The sequence below is a fragment of the Phacochoerus africanus genome, chromosome 6, assembly GCF_016906955.1.
Source record: "Phacochoerus africanus isolate WHEZ1 chromosome 6, ROS_Pafr_v1, whole genome shotgun sequence".
Lineage (NCBI taxonomy): Eukaryota > Metazoa > Chordata > Mammalia > Artiodactyla > Suidae > Phacochoerus > Phacochoerus africanus.
The window spans coordinates 52,255,095-52,272,060 of NC_062549.1; the positions used below are offsets into that span (position 1 = coordinate 52,255,095).

A 16,966-nucleotide genomic window follows, 5' to 3' on the forward strand; every position below is an offset into this window, starting at 1 on the left:
CACACACGTATTTATATACATTTTCTTTATCCATTCATCCACTGATATTGAGGTTGTTTCATATCTTGGCAACTATAAAAAATGGTGCCATGAAATAGAGGTACAATAAATATTTTCGAGTTATGTCTTTGTTTCCTTTGGATAAATACACAGTAGAATTGCTGGGTTGTATGATAGCTCCTGATTTCAATTTTTCCCTCAAAAGGGAATTCTCGATTCTCAGGGGTTCAGACTTATAAATAATTGGTGGAATGTTTAGTATATGGCTTTAAAGTAATATTGTTTATTAGTGACTTATGGACACTAGAGGAAAAATTTAACATCACAGATACATAGTGAGGTCAATAGTAGTCATTTTATAAAAATATACTCCATTTTGGACAACAGAGAAGACTAACTAATAAGGTTCTGAATTATAAACTAAATATACATTTTCTACGCAATATTTAATAATGCTTTCCCCATTTTACCAGTAGTTAAACCTTAAGCAAGAGAGACCATAATTTGCATAAGATTACTCAGCCTGTATTCTGGCAAAATTCACATTTAAACTACATTCTTTCTGAATCCAGTGGTATCTTTCTAAGACTACACCCAATTATCTGCTCCTGATTTAAGGGTAGAAATTTTTTTCTACTGCTCTTGGCAACCACAAGTGATTGAGAAAAAGAAAGGTAGGGATGTTTATCTCCATTGGATATTAAATGGCTGGTGCAGATAGCTTGCAACTGGGTTAGTGATTTTTTTTTGTTTTTCTCAGTTTTATTTTTTAGTGATGTGTAGCTGATTTATAATAATGTGTTAGTTTCAGGTGTACAATAAGGCAATTTAGTCATATACATTCTTTTTCATATTCTTTCCTCTTATAGGTTATTATAAGATATTGAGCATTGTTCCCTGTGCTATATAGTAGGTCTTTATTATCTATTTTATATATAGTAGTGTGCATATGTTAATCCCTCCTCCCCTTCCCCTTTAGTGACCATAAATAAGTTTGCTTTCTTTACCTATGAATCTATTTCTGTTTTGTAAATAAGTTCATTTGTATCATTTTTAAAGATTCCATATATAAGCAATGTCATATGATATTTTTATTTCACTGTCAGCCTTACTTCACTTAGTATGATAATCTCTAGGTCCATCCATTTTGCTTCAAATGGCATTATACATTTTAGTCTTTTTAACAACTGAGTAATATTCCATTGTGTATATGTACCACATCTTCTTTATCCACTCCTCTGTCAATGTGCATTTAGGTTGTTTACATGTCTTGGCTATTGTATATAGTGCTTCAATGAACATTGAACGTCATGTGTCTTTTCAAGTCATGGTTTTCTCTGGATATATGCTCAGGAGTGGGATCGCTAGATCATAACTCCATTTTAGTATTTTAAGAAACATCCATACTGTTCTCCATGGTGGTTGTATCAATTTACATCCCTATCAACAGTATAAAAGGGTCCCTTTTTCTCTACATCTTTTCCTGCATTTATTATTTGTAGACTTTTTGAAGACAGTTATAGTGACTGGTGTGAGGTGATCCCTCATTATAGTTTTGATGAATATTTTTAAGGGACAGGTCTTGAGTGCATGTTTTTGGGGAGGAGGCAGATTCTAGGGGAATTATTTGATAGTGATTGTTTAGTGTGGTAGCTTAAAAAATATATAGTAGTCTGAAAAATAGTCCCCTAAAGGCATGCATGCCCTAAGTCCCAGAACCTATGAATATGTTACATTACATAGCAAAGGGGAATTAAGATGATTTTAAAATAGGGAGATTATCCTCTATTATCTGGGTGGGCCCAGGGCATTCACAATGGTCCTTAAATTTGGAAGAAATAAGAAGAAACAAAAGTCTGAGCGATGCAGAGTGAGAAGGACCCAATTCACTATTGCTGGCTTTGGAGATGGAAGAAGGGGATTATGGGTAGAGAAATATGGCAAGACTCTAGAAACTAGAAAAGACAAGGAGACAGATTCTTCCCAAGAGTCTCCAAGAAGCACAATGTCCAGCTGACACATTTACTTTTACCCAGTGAGACATGTGCTCAATTTCAGACCTACAGAGCTCTAAGATAATAAATTTATATTGTTTTAATTTTCTAAGTTAATAGTATGCTTCAGAAATAGTATGGATTCAGTTCCAGACTGCTACAATAAAGTTAATATTGTATGAAAATGAGTTACATGAGGTTTTTTGTTTCCCAGTGCCTATAAAATTTGTGTTTATACTATACTATGGTTTATTAAATGTGCAATAGCATTATGTCCAAAAATATACATTCCTTAATATAAATATACTCTATCTCTAAAAATTTCTAACCATCATCTATCTGAGCCTTCAACGAGTGGTAATATTTTTGCTTGGCTTGATATTGATGGCTGCTGACCAATCAGGGTGGTGGTTCTAAAGCTGGGGTGGCTGTGGTAATTAAAATAAGACAAGAAAACTTGCCGCATTGATTGACTCTTCCTGTAGAATACAAAGCTGATTAATAGTATTTTACCCATAGCAGAACTTCTTTCAAAATTGGAGTCAGTCCTCCAAACCTTCTTGCTACTTCATGAAGTTTATGTGATATTCTAAATACTTTGCTGTCATTTCAGAGACCTTCACAACATCTTTACCAGGAGTAGATTCTGATTCAAGAGACCATTTTCTTTGCTCATCCTTAAGAAACAATTCTAGATCCATTAAAGTTTTATCATGAGATTACAGCAATTCAGCTACATTTTCAGACTCCACTTCTAATTCGAATACTCTAGGTATTTTTTACCATATCTGCAGTTACTTCCTCCACTGAAGTCTTCAACCCCTTCAAGTCATACATGAAAGTTGGAATCAGCTTGTTCCAAAATCCTGTTAATGTTGATATTTTTATCTCTTCCCATGAATCAAGAATGTTCTTAATGTCATTTAGAATGATGAATATTTTCCAGAAGGTTTTCCATCTACTTTGTCCAGATCCATCAGAGGAATCTCTATCTATGATTTGGATAGCTTTCCAAAGTGTATTTTTTAAGTGATAAGACTGGAAAATTGAAATTACTCCTTAACCCATAGGTTTCAGAATGGATGTTATGTTAGCAGGCATGAAAACAACATTAATCTCACCATACATCTTCATTTGAGCTCTTGGGTGACCAGGTTCACTGTCAATGAGCAGTAATATTTTGAAAGGAATTTTTTTTTTCCTGAGCAGTAAGTCTCAACAATGGGCTTAAAATACTCAGCAAATCATGTTCTAAGCATATGCACTGTCATCTAGGCTTCGTTGTTTCATTTATAGGGAGAAAGTAGAGTAGATTTAGCATAATTCTTAATGGCCCCAGGATTTTCAGAATAGTACATAAGTATTGGCTTTAACTTAAAATCACCAGCTGTATTAGCCCCAATAAAAGATTCAGATTTGAAACCAGGTATTGGCTTCTATTCTCTTGCTGTGCAAGTCCTAAATGGCATCATCTTCCAATAATGGCTGTTTTATCTATATTGAACATCTGTTTTGTGTAGCCACCACCATTAGTTATTTTATTTACTTTTTATTTTTTTCATTTATAATGATTTTTATTTTTTCTATTGTAGCCGGTTTACAGTGTTGTCAATTTTGTACTGTACAGCAAGGTGACCCAGTTACACATACATGTGCACATTCTTTTTTCTCACATTATCATGCTCCATCATAAGTGACTACATGTAGTTCCCAGTGCTACACAGCAGGATCTCATTGCTTATCCATTCTAAAGGCAATAGTTTGCATCTATTAATCCCAAATTCCCAATACATCCCACTCCCTCCATTGTGGCTCACACCATTAATTATTTTAGCTAGAACTTTTGGATACATTTCTGCAACTTCTACATCAGCCTTTGCTGCTTCATCTTGCACTTTGATGTTACAGAGATGGTTTCTTTCCTTAAATCTCATGAATCTTTGTAATTCGACCTTTTTTTTTCCCTGCATCTTCCTTAAATCTCTCAGTCTTCATAGACTTGAAGAAAGTTAGGGCCTAGCTCTAGATGAGGCTTTGACTTAAGGGCATGTTGTGGCTGGTTTGATCTTCTTTCCAGAACAATTAAACTGTCTCCATATCAGCAATAAGGCTGTTTTATTTTCTTATCATTTGTGTGTTTATTGGAATAGTACTTACAATTTCTTTCAAGAACTTTTCCTTTGCATTCACAACCTGGCTAACTGTTTGGTGCAAGAGCCCTAGGTTTTGTCTGTCTCAACTTTTGAGATAGACAACCATTCCTCTCTAGGATCAACCATTTCTAGCTTTTGATTTAAAGTGAAGGACTTGAGACTCTTCCTTTCACTTGAACACTTAGAGGCCATTGTAGGGTCATTAATTTGCCTAATTTCGATTGTTGTGTCTCAGGAAATAGGGAGGCCTGAGAAGAAGTAGAGAGATGGGGAAATGGCTGCTTAGTGGAGCATTGAAAACACATACAACATTTATTGATTAAGTTTGTCACCTTAGATGGGCACAGTTCCTGGTGCCCCCCAAATTTATAATACTAACATCAAGTATCTCTGATCACAAATCACCAGAACAAATAAATAATGAAAACAGTTGGAAATATTGCAATAATACCAAAATGTCACATACAGACATGTCACAAATGCTGTTTAAAAGTGACTTGCTTGATTCAGGGTTGCCACAAAATTTCAACTTGTAAAAAAACCCAAAATGAAATATCTGCAAAGTGCAATAAAGTAAAGTGCAATAAAACAAAGTATGCCTATAATTTGTTATAGCAGCAGTAGAAAAGTAATATAATACCATTTCCTTCAAGAAATAGAACGCAATTCACCTCTGAATGAGTATTGGTGGGACTTACTTCTAATGAATAGAATGTGACTCACTTCTAATAAATAGAAGGTAGCAGAAAATGGGATGTCACTCCTTAGATTATGTTATAAAAGACTGTGTCTCTTGGGTTTCTTCCCTTTCTGAGGTAGCTGGCTGCCATGTCATCAGTATCCCTATGGAGAGGCCACATAGTGCAGAACAAAGCTCTACCAGCAGCCATGTGGATGAACTTGGAAGGCTTTCTTCCCCCAGCCAATAAACACCTTGATGGAAGCCTTGTGAGAGACTCTAAACCAGCACCATCCAGGTAAGCTGCTCACAGACTCCTGATGCACAGAAATGGTGAAATAGTCAATGTTTATTATTTCAGGTTATGAGGCTTTGAGATAACTTGTCAGGTAGTGATCTATAGCTAACAGAATTACTCTAACATTCTTATTTAGCTACCAGAAGAGAAAGGAAGAAGAAAAGGGAAAAAAAAAATACTGATTAGGTGAGTGATGTGAATGTGTATATTGCATTGGAAAGTTATGAGAAAAACTTCCAATATTTTTAATGTAACTGTGTACACATACAAAACCTGACGTTTTATAAATATAATTTAATCAGCTTTTATTCAGATTAAAAATGGAATTAAAACCTCAACTTTGGGAATAAAATTTCTCAAAATACTGTTTCACTAAGCATACAATCATCTATTTTTATACATATTTTAATGGATAAGTGCTGTCAAAACTACTGTGAGGATCAACTAAGGCAATTAACCTCCAGTTTTTTCCTCTGTTCTTTCTTCTCTTGCATTTTACTTTTCCCTTGAAGTCTATTTTTAATGGAACAAAGCGTGTCATAAACTGAGATTAATTAATGGATTTTATACTTTGCTTTATAGAAATATTCTCCAGGCTCTAATTTACAAAGTTTAATGATTTTCCAGCCTAAAAATATATACATCTATATCCATTAACTAAAGAAAATAGTCATTTAACTTCATAATACTCTTAAATTGAATTTCAAATTGAATATGCTTATTGAAATACAGCATCTCTTTTTTCCTGTTATGAGTGTAATTTGTCTCTGCTAAGGAAATATATGTACTAGCCACACTATACTTACTACATGACACATAGCCAGGTTCTCTCCTCATCCTCTATTTTAAATTTACCAACACTTAGATTACAAGTTCTGTCCTTATAACTTCTTTTAAATGACATGTTATTTAATCAAATCCATTGCTCATGCATTGTTAAAATATTATTCCCCAAGGCTAGTTTAAATATTGACGTCTATATTAATCATCTCCTTGTACAAATACAAAGGAGATACACAGACTGCATTCTGAGGATTTATGTTGAGGTTGAATGAATTTCCCTACCTAGAAGTTGCAGTAGGGAAAATTGTTCTTTTACATAAAACAGTATTCATTATTATCTTCTCTGTGAAATCATAGTAGTTTTGCCTTTAAAACTAACACCTAAAGAGATTTCTAGTGGATAGAGATTATGCATTTTTATTTTGTTATATCCTCAACCTCTACAGTAATATTAGATATTACATCTGATTTGAGTTTATTTTACAGGCTACAGTCCGCTATTTATGTATTAAAAATATTTCTAAATTCTACTCATATTCAGCAAAAATAAATTAGCTCCATATTCCTACATAGAGGACATGGAATTCTATTTCTCAGAAGTACTTTTCTTCCTTAATATAAATTTTCCTTGTTAGTTTATCAACATATATTTTATCACTGCTAAATTAAGAGGGGGACAAGGTATACCACCTTAGGGAATTTCATATAAGAATGGTTGAGTTTATATTCACTGTCCCTAAATCAAGTAAGAAACTGACAAAGAAAAAAAGTAATTTTTGTACATTTTAAAAAAGAAAGAGTAATTGTGATTTTATTCAAAGCATAATCAAAATATGCTTTCATTATTTAAAAGAAAATATGCTCATTTACAAATGAATTAGTTCTGCTAAAGAAAAAACAGAACTGCCTTTTCATTATGTCTTTGATTTGCATATAAGGCTTAGACAATAAATCATGGCAAGAAAACGTCATCAGCAATATGAATATTAAAATATGAATATAATTAATTATGCACAACTGCATTCCTCCTCAGAGTGGAGCTCCAGGATCAGCAGGTGATGCTGTATAAATTATTATGTTAATATAGTTGTTGGGAAGAGAGAAAGTTCCTAAAATATGTACACAAATTAGCATTAAGACAGCAATATTTATTCTCAGAAAGGTGATGATTTAATGCTGACAAAGCAAACATTTTTCAGGTGTAGGTGTGGTTTGTGACTAGGATGTAATTGTCATTAGAAATGTTTTAGCATGTTTAAGCTTCTGTCTATGGGAAAGGACAAGGAACCACCAAAGAGACTTTTACATGCCCTTCATGATTCTGTGAATGTTGTTCAGGTAAGTTTTGTGTGCTGCTTCCATAGTCTTTTCCCTTCATTTTGAAGGTTGCCTACAAATAAATTGGTATTGCTCTATTTCTTTCTTACCTCTCTTATTTGCTTTATTCTGCTTCTTTTGTTTCTTAGAAATTAGGCATCTGAAAACTTGTCTGAAACATTTTAATCATTTCATATTTCAATATCCCTATTGCGTTCCTTGGGGGGGGTTGTGCATACCATGTGGGTAATAAAAATCCACAGAACATTGGTGCAGATTATGTATGTCCTTTGCACTTTATGTGTATATTACAATCTCAAAACGTAACAGAAAAAGTAGGTTACCTCTATGTGTTCATGGTAATAAATTACAACTTTTCTATAAACCTTTTTGGAAACACTCAGCTTAACCACAGCTCACATGATTTAAAACTCTAACTTCAATACTTTTAGCTTAATGGCATTGTCAAGTGTCAAGAATACTCAGTAAGAGGTTGTTTTTTTTTATAATATGCCATATTTTACTTTTTTTTAAATAACAGCTGTCAAGTCACAAAACATTTCCAGCAAAGAATGATTAAACTAAGTAGATTACACAGTCAAAATATTAGGGAACTAGAATCTTTTTGGCTTTCGACTGTGGCCACATAATTCCATTATTATCTTTGTGTTAATATGTAAAATATGGGCAGTTCAATATTAAAAGCCAATATAAGTTAGCTTATTTTCTCTTTCTTAAAGACTCAGTTTTATACAGACAGAACTCATACATGTACTCACTAATTCAACCGTTATGAAAATCTATTTCAATAAAAACAACAGTTGGCCACTTCTATCCAGAAAATATTCAAATATTTCAGTTTGACATAGCAATACAGAAAAGGAGTCCAGTTTATTCATGATCACAGCATTTGTTAAGACATGTGGACACAGTGATACAGTAAATATAAAAGGAGAGGACCATTGAGATTTAAAGCAATTGCTATAAATCCGTGTCTTTGATGCCTGAGAAGATGCTTCTGTTGACAGCATGTTATTCACGTGTGTAGGTGTGACAGCAAAGATTGACAGGGGGTCAACAATGGTTTCTAATGTCTCCACAAAAAGACAGTTACGTGGTTTGGGAGACACAGTGCCTGACTGCAGGAGATAGGACTTCTTTGGCTACATCAGCATTTTATCCCAATCCATTTCCTCTCTGCCAAGTTCCAACAGAAACTTCAAATTGTGTATTCTCACTCTGGTTATCTTGACAGTTGAACCTCAATGTCCTATGGTGCCTGAGCATCAATATAGTCCTATCTGGTCATGGCACCAGGCTCAGGAACAAGGCTGCCTGAGATGAAATTCTAGCTCCAATACTCACTGGACTGGAAACTTGGGAAAATTACCAATCTGATCCATCAAAAAAAAATTGTACTACCTTACAGTGATCTGGGAAGTAATTAAGTGAATGAGTAAAAATTCATAAAATTCTTAAAGTGACTGGCATATAATATATCAGTGGCTGGCTTATTGCTTTTTCTTATTTTTATTGTCATCCATCTCCCCATGCCTATTGGGAGGTGCTACCTATCACTCCTCTTTTTTCCTTATCCCTCTGTCCCTCATTCAATAAAAGAAGAGATATTGGAATGAGGACAGTTGCCTTTTTGGAGTGCGCAGTACCTCTCCTTCCCTCTTCACATTGAGAAAGGAGAGAATGCTACCCAATTTCAGCACATCTCTGAAGCCAAGAGCAGAGATCTCAAGAAAATCACTCACAAAATGTAATGATTTTAACATGAAAGGACTGCTGATGGCTTTGCCATTGAATGTCTACTGAATCACTCAGCTTGTCTTATCTTCCTGGTGCTATCTGCAAAGGAGAAAGGGAACTTGGGAGAAGGTAAAGTGGGATGGTCAATTAGAGGAGAAGAATAATCACCTCTTTGCTTTCATAATTCAAATCCAGTTTATTTTGTGCCACTGGCACAAAGGATGAGCTATCCATGGAGGGAAGTTGGGATCTGCATCCATTGGCCTGTCTGAAATTGCCTCAATCTGGGGACAAAAAGAGGCACACATCAGAATACTTTGGCATAATGCCACCAACTAGGTATCAGGTCAAAGACCTGGTCTCATCAGAGACCAAACTCCTTATCAATGGAGCCTGCTTAGGTTGTCACTCACACTTATCCTGATCACATAAAATAGGCTAAAAGTAGAATGATATGGCCACAAAAAGACTAACACATTGACACATTTCAAACGTCAGGTATGTAAGAAGATGATGGCTAGAGTCCCTCATCTCTCATCACATAGGAGCCATATGAGTGCAGGGTAAAGAGAGGGGCATAGAGCAGATGGATCACAGATGCTCCCTATTGGATGGAATGGCTGGTTGACCATCTTCAAGTAAGAGCAGAAGGGCAACATTGCAAGAGCAAAATCATAACAAGACAGAATGTGCCCATGTCTCACCACAAGCTACCATATCAGTCACAGGTAGCTTGTGTTCAGACTTTAATGTGTGAAAGTAATTTCTACCTCATTAAAAGCCCTGCATTTTGTTATAGTTACTTAATAGTTATTCAACTAATATAGTATTGATGTGTCATGTTTTATTTATTTTGTTGTTTTTGTGGGGTTTTTTTAAAATTTTTATTGTTATTTCCCCAGTACAATTTTTTTTCCTACTGTACAGCATGGTGACCCAGTTTCACATACATGTATACATTCTTTAAATGATTCTTTTCTTTAACTATTTAACTAACAAATAGTCTTGACATGTTGGATAAAAAGGCTTTTATGTATTATATTGTAGATGCTATGTAGCTGCTCAGAGATGCTATGTCCTTTCTCTTGCCAATTTATGCCTTGTGAATTTTTGCCTGACTGGTTTAAAATTCAGTTTAGCATTCACTTCTCGAGGCCAATTTTTCCTGACTCCTTGGTCAAGTTCCTTTGTTTATGCTGTTTGGGTTTACCTTTCTCATACTATGTAAATCATGATATTTACTGGTGACTTCCCCTAAGAGACAGTACCTAACAGTTTCTCAGCACATAGTAGGTGCTCAAAATGGTTTGTAAAATAAATGAATACAGCACTCGAAAGAAGGGTAATTTGAAATTATGCTTAAGGCAAAGTTTTAAGCATAATTCTGTACTAAAGTTTTAGAAGCAAATATATCAGAGAGCGAGATAAGTTAAGACTATTAATATGTGTTGATGAAAAATGAAAGGGCTATAAACAATGGTAGTGGTTCAGGTAAGAAGCATTGCAAAAAGGTAATAATATTTATTTTCTTTTAACTCCCATTATCTGTTATGGAAAGAAGAATTCTCATATCTAGATTTCAATCTACATTTCTTTGAACATTTGGGATATAATTTTTTTAACTTTACTGCCTCACTTAACTAGTTATAAGACAATAGGGAGTTTAACGTATTGTGCAGTTCAATTCTCAGAGCAATGCTGCTGCCATTACATAGAATTCTCTTTTCAGAGAGTACCAAAACCTAAAATGAGCAAGTTAATTGCAGAGAAGCAGATGTCAGGGCAAGTGAAGATTGCCAAGGAAAATAGAAAGGAGGCAAAGGACATAAAAGCGATAAGAGAAAAACCGGAGAAAATGCCTGCTCAATATTATGCATTGGATCAAATACATCAAAATATAATCTATAAATTAAATACTAATGTCTTACATTAAGAACAATATTTGGGAATTTTTGATTATGGTTATATATTACTATATTATTAATTATTAAACATTTGCATTCAGCCACATGGCAGATTCCAGATTCTGATCAAAGGACTAGATTTAGTACAATTTGAAGTCAGGATGCAAAGTTACTGTATTTGAAGTGGTCCATTCATGTAGAATGCTGATCTAAGACAGAGATGCTTTACAATGCACATCACTTTTTGCTGCCATAGCTCCTGTATTTAAAAACAGGTATTTGAAACAAGATACCACTTCCTCTGTTTTTTAAGTAAGTCAGATAACTTCAGATCATCGTCTTAGATATTTTCTAAAGGTTAATTAGGACAGTGAGGCTAGAACTAGATCTTCTCATTTTTCATCTAGGTTGAGTCTTTCCTATCTTACTCTTCTTCCATACTATTCAAATACTATTCAAGCTCATACTAAAATGGCTTAAATCTGCACATTCCACTTGACAATTGGGTAAATTGTGATTAACATTCCAGTCCAGACTTACCATTTCTACTTGCAAAGATATGCTTCTGTTAATAAACACTCTGTTGGATTATGACCAAGAGTTAGAGGGGAAAAAAATTGAAAATAAAGCAAAATTCTCTCAGGCAGTAAGGAGATTAGACGAATTCATTCAAGTAGTGTTGAAAGTTACCTGTAACTACAGCAATATATTTCCCTACTCAGTGAGCTAAAAACAGTTTAAAGGGATCAAGATACAATGGAAAAGGTGACAAAGTGATTCACTAAGTTTTCAAAACTAATTCTAAGCTGAAATATGTGGATTTGTCTTTTATTTTTGACCAAGCAGATAGAAATTAACTCCAAGAAAATTTTCGAGTAACTGTAACTTGGTTAGAATCTGAGAGAACGGGGGGTCCAACATTTTTCTTTGGGCTTAAATATGTGATTAAGATAGAAATAACTATATCATGATCTTGGATTCTGTCTCACTACAACAGAAACTCCATTCTCCTCACCTAAGTATATTTAGGCCCTGAAAAGAGGAAAAAAAAATAAGTTAAATCGTCATTATTACTTTTTGTTAACTTTAAAAATATTTTGCTGAATAGCATTGTATAATTTTTTAAACTATGTTACTTAAGGTATTTGAAATAATAATTATAGCTTAATAATATTTATAAGATATACTTAGAAGAAGTATGCATGCTAGATTTATGTCTTATCTTTTAGGCATTTAAAATATTGAGAGAACCAGATGTACCAAAATTATATATTTAATGTCATAAATGTTCAAGGTAACATAATTAGGTATTGGTAAAAGGGATTAACTATACGGAGAAATTCATTTTCTTAAAATAGAATTAATTTGAACATTAATGAAAGAACATTAAATTTTACTATTTTGAAGAGCAGTATTTTTGACTGTATGAGATTCATGTATATTGACAAATTTCTCTATATTTCTTCAATTTAATGTATGGAGCTGGTTTCTTATCGCACTATCTTCGGGAGCACTAGACCATTTTAATGCAATCTCTTATGCAGGAATAAATAGAATTTATTTTTCTACATACAAGCCACGAGAAAGAATGCCTTCCAAGAGTTGTATTTGGTGATATAGTCCAATAAAATAAAAAGTACATAGGATTCCTCCTTATGGTCCATGACTGATGCTCTGATTTTCTTTTTATCACACAGTGTGCTTGGGTTATGGTCTGATGAGGAAACTGGTATCCTCTTTCTGGAGTAGAAAATTACTCTTAGCCAAACTGTCTTATTTGAATCAAAGAATTTGAAAAAAAGGTAAGCTCTTTCTCAATGTACTTAAGCATTACCAATGTTTCATACTGTATATGTTTTAAAGTACATTCTTTCTTTCAATAGAAGTTCATATACTTGTGACAGACTTAGTATTTGCTGACAAAATTTATTATTATTATTATTATTATTATTATTATTTTACATTTTCTTTTGAGTGACTTTCCCCATCCTGTGGGAGGTGTCTATTGCCTTGGATTCAAATTCTTATTGCAGAATGCAAGGAGAAAAAAAGGTCAACTTCAAAGTTTTGATATCCAGAGTGTGGTTTTTTTGAGTCTGAAGCTAGAAAACACTCTTGAAAGACAGCCTTTGTTGAGAGATTAAAAAGAAATTTCTCTATTCTTTCACTCTTTGTCAGTCAATATCAAGAGATACCCCGTAGACTCAATCTTAGTTTCTTCCATAGCCTTGAGAAGCTACTGCTACAACTAATCTGCTTGAACCATGAGGCCAGTTGCCTTTGGAAGAGGCATAATATGTAAGAGAATTCCAGGCCCAAAATTACATGCACTTTTAACCCCATGGGGTGTGGAAAGAAAAATATAGGGGTAGAAGTAGGAGGTAAGCAAAGAGATATATACATCAAAAATCAGTGACTAGGTTGAAGGAAAAGAAAAAATTACAGAGTTTTTGGCCAGTTTCTGTATTGAATTCTGGAAGTAGAGTTTCCAGATGGGCATTACTTGCATAAATAAGAGATACCTCATGAAAGTAAAATTCTATGCAGTACCTCGCAAATGGGAACCTCATGAAGAAAATTGGGTAGTTGTAGAAAAATTAAGAAGCCACATTTTCCTTGCATTACTAAACAGTGGAGAGTAAATCTTGTGACCCCAACTTACCCAAGAGAGCCACTTCTGTTATAACACATGTGTGTTCCTAAAAATTGCTGTACTATGCCACATTGCACAATAAAAACCACAGGGCTTGTGGGAAAATGTGGGTTGTTGCACAGCACTCAAATGCTTTAGCACTGATATATTAAAAAAAAGATCCTAATTAAAATAGTAGCACAGCTTTACATATGCTAAACAATTAAGAAACACACAAGCAGGACAATAAATACGGCACTTTAACTGGAATAAAGATGTGATGCTTGTCTGTGGAAGGGTTGCAGCTTGTGAGTTAATGTGAAGTAGTGGAAGGGGATGATCTGAAATCATAGGGAATGTTTAGCACCAGGTATGGAAGAACTAAGGTGACTGACTGGTGAACATAGTGGTAGATGTTTGAAGTGTGTGTGTGTTTGTGTGTGTGTGTGTGTGTGTCTGGAGTGGGGGTTATGTGTTACTCTTTGGATAGGTTCAAGTGGGTGAATGTTTTATGTTCATCTACTGTTTTTCTTAGAGAAACTTATACTTATGCAAACACAATTCCTGTTATGCTTAAATTACTCTTTAGTATATTAACTACCTTGGAACCGATTCACAGTTTTAAAAGTACTGCTTGCACTTCAAGGTTTAATATCATCATTTATTGTTCATCATCTCTAGTACAGACAAAAAGGTCTAAATCAGGAGCGCCATTCAGATACAAATCCCAAGATCTCTGTTTCTCTAAATAAAAATGATTTTTTCTAATCTCAGTGCCAGCAAAATAGAAGGCAATTCTGGGCCTTCTATTAGTGACCCTCCTTTAAGAAACCTTAAATGACCTTGAACTTTTTGTGGGTAATTCAAGCTGGCAGTTTTCAAAGCGTGGTTCCCAAATAATAATTTACAGATACCCATGCCGAAGTGTGTTTTAAATGAGACTGTGCAATTAAATGGAATCTAGTTTCTTCCCCACAAAGGTCAAGCAGTTGGTTCTCTGAGCAGTCTGGAATAGGTTTAAATTCTTGTCTCTCCTAAAGGATGGCTTCCTGCTTTGCTTCATTGGGACTTAAGGGGAGAGAAGCAATAGCAAGAGAATATCTGGCTCAGTCCAGTAGCATTTTTAGGCAGAACAAGCAACATCTGTTTTGTGTCTGTTATTTACACAGTGGGGCTCCAGCTGCTTTCTTCCCTGCACTTCTCCAGCCAGAATGGGGCAGGATCTGTGAGGTCAGGGGAGTTGGAGGAAGATGTGAGTTTAGAATTACAGATGTTGCAGAGTGAGCAGTAACAAATGAAATAATCCGCTCTTATTCATTCTATCCCATAATTCTCAATATCTCCTCCGTTTTTCCTTTTATTTTTAAAGTTGTGATAACATGTATGTATATACAATGCATTCATGTGTATCTATCTATCTATCTATATATATATACACACACACATATATATACATAACAAAATTTACCATTTTAACGATTTACAGGTGCACAGTTCAGGTGCAGTGAGTACATATGTCTACCATCCATTTCTAGAATTTTTTCATCTTCACCAAATGAAACTTCATGCCCATTCAACAATAACTCTCTACACCCTCTCTCCACCCTCAGTCCCTGAAAACCACTATTTTATTTTCCTTTACTATGAGTTTGACCTCTCTAGCTACCTCATATAAATGGAATCATACAACATTTGTCTGATTTGTTTCACTTAGCATAATGCCTTCAAGGTTGATCCATGTAGTCTTATATATCAGAATTTATTTTCTTTTAAGACTGAATACCATTTCTCTACCTAATTTTCTCTTCGTGTTGACCAAAAAAGTACTAGGTATTTATTTCTAGACAGTCTATGTCTTTGCCTTTTTTTGCAGCAGTGCTTAGGATAAAGTGTGGTCAGATGACACAGTTGAAATAATAAGCTTGAAGATATTCAATTACTCCTCAGGAATTTCTTCTTCAGACTAAATAATTCCACCTTCTAAAACATCATGCCGTAACTCTCCAGACTAGAGAATAAAATTGGTGACTGAAAGGTTGAAACCATTTTCTTAGATCAATCTGTCTTCAAATACCAAGCACAAATTGACAGTGTTTCCACAAGAGGTACTTTTAGCTTGGTGAGGGGAAGGCAAGGTGACATTTCTTGTGGTAGTATCTTTTATTTTCTGATAGTCATTGTGGCTAAACTATTTCTAATGAAGAAGTGAGGAGAAGGACTCAAATGCAAAGTGACCTTTGGAACACAGGAAAGAACCTAGAGTAAGAAAACTTCATTTCACTTCATCCCATGTCAGGGAATCACTATCTTATTTTAGAATGCTGTCATTTTAAAGCTTTGAAATGCTTTCCATAGAAATGATTACATTAATCCTGCAGTCAATTTGTCTGAAGTTAGCAAGTGGTACAGCTATCAAAAGTGCCACAAAAATAATTGACTACATTTTAAAAACTAGTACTGTGACTGTAATTTATTTTCTTGGGATTGCCAGGAAATAGCAGAAGAGAAATAACTCTATCAGGCACCAGAAAAGGAAAGATAAATTGAATAATGCCAAGCTTAATGTTATTCAATGATCTCACTTGGTCAATAAGTAGCATTAACTTCTGGTTTCAATTATTTTTTTCCCCTTAGGAGCACACAGAATTTAGGGCAACTGTCTATTCTTTTCTGGTTTAAACTGTATAGGTGCAAGTCAGCCTGATGGATAACCTAATCTGACTGCTGAAGGACAGTCTGATTCTCTGTAACACTTCACCAGGACCAACGTGTAACGTATTATCCTAGGGAATATATTATTTTCCCTTGGGAGACGTTCCATTACTCCTGAATTTCCTTGCTTTAAATGCTTGGTGCATATCAAAAGCAATGACTTTTAGGAGTTGATTATACCTCTATCAGTTTTCTCTAGATCTTTTCTACTCCCTGGAGTCACAATTATGACATGTGACTAAAAGCAGATAGCTGCTAAAACTTCAAACAGGAGGTAACAAATTATGTGAATGTATTTTTCTTCCTTCTTCTTTTGCATATGGTTAACTTCTTAGGATTAATATTTTAAAATTTTATTTTATTTTTTTAATGGCCGCACCTATAGCATATGGAAGTTCCAGGGCCAGGGATTGAATCCCAGCCACAGCTGTGACCCACACCACAGCTGTGGCAATGCCAGATCCCATAACCCACTGGAATGGATAGGAGATCAAACCCTCACCTCTGCAGTAAACTGAACCACTGCAGTTGGATTCCCAACCCACTGTGCCACAGTGGGAACTCCAGGATTAATCTTTTTTTTTAAAAAAAAAAATATTTTTGCTCTAATTAACTTCCTAGATTTTACTAATATCTATAAGTTTGTTTTCATTTATTCATCATTTATCCAACATTTATAATTGTATGCTATTGGTTGAGGATGTTTCTTCAGAATAAATAAAATCACACGATAGTT

The 16,966-nt window shown here is 34.5% G+C and overlaps 1 protein-coding gene and 1 pseudogene across 3 annotated transcripts in view; both read right to left on the reverse strand.

The window, feature by feature from the left end:
• Positions 1 to 16,966, reverse strand: part of RALYL (RALY RNA binding protein like) — a 751,148-nt gene that overhangs the window by 161,041 nt on the left and 573,141 nt on the right. The gene's annotated exons all lie outside the window — the stretch shown is intronic.
• On the reverse strand, positions 2,326 to 4,339 carry LOC125130022 (tigger transposable element-derived protein 1-like; annotated as a pseudogene).